Genomic DNA, 5,065 nt, shown 5'->3' with positions numbered 1-5,065 from the left:
CGGTGCTAGAGGATTGAGATAATTATGTTAACAATGACTGAATATGCTGCTTTAGACGGTGCTAGAGGATTGAGATAATTATGTTAACAATGACTGAATATACTGCTTTAGACGGTGCTAGAGGATTGAGATAATTATGTTAACAAAGTCTGTATATACTGCTTAAGACGGTGTTAGAGGATTGAGATAATTATGTTAACAAAGACTGAATATACTGCTTTAGACGGTGCTAGAGGATTGAGATAATTATGTTGATAAAGTCTGAATATACTGCTTTAGACGGTGCTAAGGGAATTGAGATAATTATGTTTATAAAGTCTGAATATACTGCTTTAGACGGTGCTAGAGGATTGAGATAATTATGTTAATAAAGTCTGAATATACTGCTTTAGACGATGCTAGACGATTGAGATAATTTTGTTGACAAAGTCTGAATATACTGCTTCAGACGGTGCTTGAGGATTGAGATAATTATTTTAACAAAGACTGAATATACTGCTTTAAACGGTGCTAGAGGATTGAGATAATTAAGTTTATAAAGTTTGAATATGCTGCTTTAGACGGTGCTAGAGGAGTGAGATAATTATGTTAATAAAGTCTGAATATACTGCTTTAGACGGTGCTAGATGATTGAGATAATTTTGTTCACAAAGTCTGAATATACTGCTTTAGACGGGGCTTGAGGATTGAGATAATTATTTTAACAAAGACTGAATATACTGCTTTAGACGGTGCTATAGGATTGAGATAATTATGTAAACAAAGTCTGAATATACTGCTTTAGACGGTGTTAGAGGAATAAGATAATTATGTTAACAAAGACTGAAAATACTGCTTCAGACGGTGCTAGCGGATTGAGTTACTTATGTTTATAAAGACTGAATATACTGCTTTAGACGGTGTTAGAGAATTGAGATAATTATGTTAATAAAGTCTGAATATACTTCTTTAGACGGTGCTAGAGGATTGAGATAATTATGTTAACAAAGTCTGAATATACTGCTTTAGACGGTGCTAGAGGATTGAGATAATTATGTTAATAAATACTGAATATACTGATTTAGACGGTGCTAGAGAATTGAGATAATTATGATGATAAGAACTGAATGATTATACTGCTTTGGACGGTGCTATGTGTGTGTAGTAAAACTGGGAGTAGACATGCGAATATTGTACAGTGTATAACCCTTACATGCATGTGTTAACAAATTTACAAATAAAGTAAAAATAAATAGCTAAAATCTTGTTATCATCCATACAACATAACATTTAAGTACACCAATTTTTGTTGTAGTGACTTAAGTAGTTACGGGAAAACTATGTAATTATCTGTAAGACTTCTTTGTTCCAACCTTCAATCTAATTGATTCAATTAAAATAGAATGATAAAAGAGATATATGTATTGCCTAAAATGATAGTTCGCAAAGTGTCCTTCCGTTACATCTGAAGTTGTTAATTTGAATGGTCTATTGCAAGTTGTTTTTTTTGTGTTTTTTTACTAAAGTAAGTGTAGGAAAATATTTAGTGTTGTGAAATCTTTTTATAATTTAGTAGTGGTAGTTTCAGGGCAGACCGTGAAACTGGGCGGACCGAACCAGGGCGGACCTTATGTTTGGACAGGGTGGACCATATTTTTGGAAAGGAGGAAGCATGACTGGAGACGAGGCGGACCGTGCTTAATTTTAAATCTAATATTGCTTTTTATTTATTTTTATCTCTTGAAATCAATATCATCCTTAACATGTATATTTAAGCATTTTCATATTGAACAGATTCACAGTAAGAAATTTAAACATCTAGCTAGTTAAACATGTATACATTTATCAAGTATATACGCACGACATACGGTAGACCGTGAATCCGAAGGGCCTGCTCCCAAAGCGATCTTAATTTCAGTAACGTGAGTTATGGTTTTGAAAACTTTCGCCGGGAGTATTGCAAAATTATGGGAAATAGACCAATTGCAACTTATCGACTTACAAGATAATAATAGAAGTCGTTGAAAACGGGTGCGTAGACTGGTCTCCTTTGCACTTCTATGGGAGGCATAATAGACGAGGGAACCAGAATAAACGGAAGTAGTGCATAAAATATCGATTGACATGTTTCACTTTTAAACGAAAAATGTAAAATAAAAATGAATGATTATTTTAACCGACTTCCCGTTCATGGGTTTTGCCTGATTTCATATTACAATACCCGAGCTATATAATTTCCTGTCCTGTTATGGTTCTAATCAATGTTCTATGATGGGTGGATTCAATTTAAGTATTATATAAAACATTAAATTGCCGTATATAGTGTGTGGTTGTGTCTAGTGCGGCCGAACGTGTGCAATCCTAAATGTTCTGAAAACATAAAATTGACTTAATATTAATGTGTAGGTACTATAATTTCTGCCAAAGAGCTCGTTTTGAGGCTTACAATACCCGAACTATAGAACCTGGATAAAAGGAATTAGTGCAAAAATATTGATTTTTGGTTTCCTGTCCTGTTATGGTTCTAATCTATGTTCTCTGATGGGTGGATTCAATTTAAGTATTATATAAAGCATGAAATGGTGGTTGTGTTAAGTGCGACCAAATGTGTGCAATCCAAACTGTTCTGAAAACATGAAAGGACTTAATATTAAAGTGTAGGTACTATAATTTCTGCCAAAGAGTTCGTTTCGAGGCTTTGCCTTTATTCATATTATAACTTTATATTTATTAATATTATTAACATTTTCCCATGCAATTTTACGTATAAAACAGCTAGCGTAAGATAGTGAGGAAGGATTAAAAAAAATCTCATAAGTAAAGCATATTTTCCTTCTGCGCTGATGTTGATAAACTTAACTATAATATTTTTATATATACCATTCATAACATTTAAGCTGTATAGAGGAATAATTATTTATTATTAAAATTATAGTTAATTCGTTACTATAGGAAAACCAAAAACTAGTTAATATACAATGTATACATATGTGTATCAATTCACTAAGCTGACAGCATCTTAATTATTAAATATATATCATGCTCATCTTTGTGTGAATTATTTTTTATTGCTGAAATGTATTGAAATCTATAAAATTCTTACTGGAATATGTCTTATTTGAATTAAATAGCGTACAAACTACATGTATAGGAATCTATGTTTCCTACTACGGGTCAAGTAAAGCTGGGATTTTTTAATGACATTATATATTCATAGTGTGTCCATTTATATTGTGAAGGATTTAAAGCATAAAATATCTGCTTTGTGTGAGTCAAATTATTTTTATTTAGGAAATAGATATCAATTCTGAGTGCATTAATTGTTGTAGAATAATGCACGGTTTGAGTTCAAATGCGTAGCAATATAATCACGAAGGCCGATAGGCCTGAGTGATAAATTGCAAAGCATTTGAACGAAAAACGTGCATTATTATACAATAATGCACGAAGAATTAATATCTATTTCCATTCTAACACGTCAAGAAAAAATATAATTATTACTATAAAGTTGGACTTTATGTTTGGTGGTTGAATTTGTTCTACCAATAGAAACGTTCTTTAAAGGCTTTTAGTTCTTAAAGGCTGTTCCAGTGGGTTGAAACAAAACTGTCGTTAAATCCACAGACACTTGGGGTTTGAAGCTCAAAACGCCTTTAAAATCCAAATAAAATAGATGTTGAAATATGAAATTTTTTCAAAACGGCTTATATTAAGTTTTTTTGATATATATGATCAGTACATGTGCTGGGATTGACAAATATGCATTTTATTTGGATTTTAAAGCCGTTTTGAGCTCCAAACCCCAAGTGTCTGTGGTTAAATCTACCGTGTGTAGAAACATTTTCAGAATAACGAATTTTGAAAACGTTGATAAAACCTTGTTTGTTTATTTTATTTCACCCTATAACTTTTCAAGCGAAATACAAATTATTAAAAGTGAAATAAATGTAAAACTTAAATCGTTTGCGACATTGAAATAACGTACTTGACTTGATTGTTTTGCACGTGATGTTTGGCGCTACATTGTGACGTCACGTAAACAGTACGTAAACAGCACTTTAAACGTCTGTACAGCGTTAACGACTGAATTAAAGATATAAGTGTTCGGATTCATTTTCTTAGTTAGACCATTTCCTTTCATTCTAGATAGTTTTCTCAACAAAATTCGACAAAAAATTGTTTTTATTTATCACATTTTTCAAACAAAATGGCGCCCTCAATGTGAAAATACACAGGGAGATATTAAGAACGGCGAGTGCATTGTTGTAGAGTAATGCACGCTTAATTCGGGCCTTCTTAAAATTTGTTTATATGGAAAATTTTCCGATAGGTGTTAGAATTTATATTTACAAAGAGACTGTTTAGCAATTATCAATGTTTTTAAATATCAAATTTGAGCATAGCATATCTTTTAGACAAATCACAAAATATATTTCTAATACAAACTAACTGGTCGAAATTGGGGAGAGGTCAACCAGGAGCATGCAGTCAAAATTGATAATATTATATATGGACAGATTATTTCAACATGACACTTTCTACCAAAAAATCCTTGATCTAACTGCGCAAACCTTAAGTGCCCTGTGTAATTGTGTTATATTATATATGCGTATAAATTAATATATGTTAAAATGTTAATATCGATAATTTTTACATGCGTTTTTTAAAGTTTTGTACATGTTTATATGTTTGTCTGACTTTGTCATCATATAAAATAATAAATAAGTCATCTTTTCTGTGTACGATGCAAATTTTGTCTACCTTTTGTGTACATTTTTGTAAAGTCACTCATCATCATTTTACGCTATTGTGTTCTATTGTGTTTCAAATGTCATACGTGAATAGCAAGCCTTTTCTATATATCGTATTGTTTTATAAGTTTTACCCTCTTATATATTATTTAATGTAATGTCCAAATAATTGGTCCAACACGATGCAGTTAGTAGAATTATAATTTCACTAAACAAATTTATTCTACATTTATTTTAATATGTGTAGATATTTTTTATAATACTATTACAACAAAAAAGAAGAAGAAAAAACAACAACAAAAATACAGTCCGCCCTGTCTCACGGTCCGTCCTGT

This window comes from Ruditapes philippinarum, unplaced genomic scaffold, assembly GCF_026571515.1.
Source record: "Ruditapes philippinarum isolate M1 unplaced genomic scaffold, ASM2657151v2 ctg5798_1_1_1_1, whole genome shotgun sequence".
Taxonomy (NCBI): domain Eukaryota; kingdom Metazoa; phylum Mollusca; class Bivalvia; order Venerida; family Veneridae; genus Ruditapes; species Ruditapes philippinarum.
Note: the sequence above shows the minus strand (reverse complement) of the source record.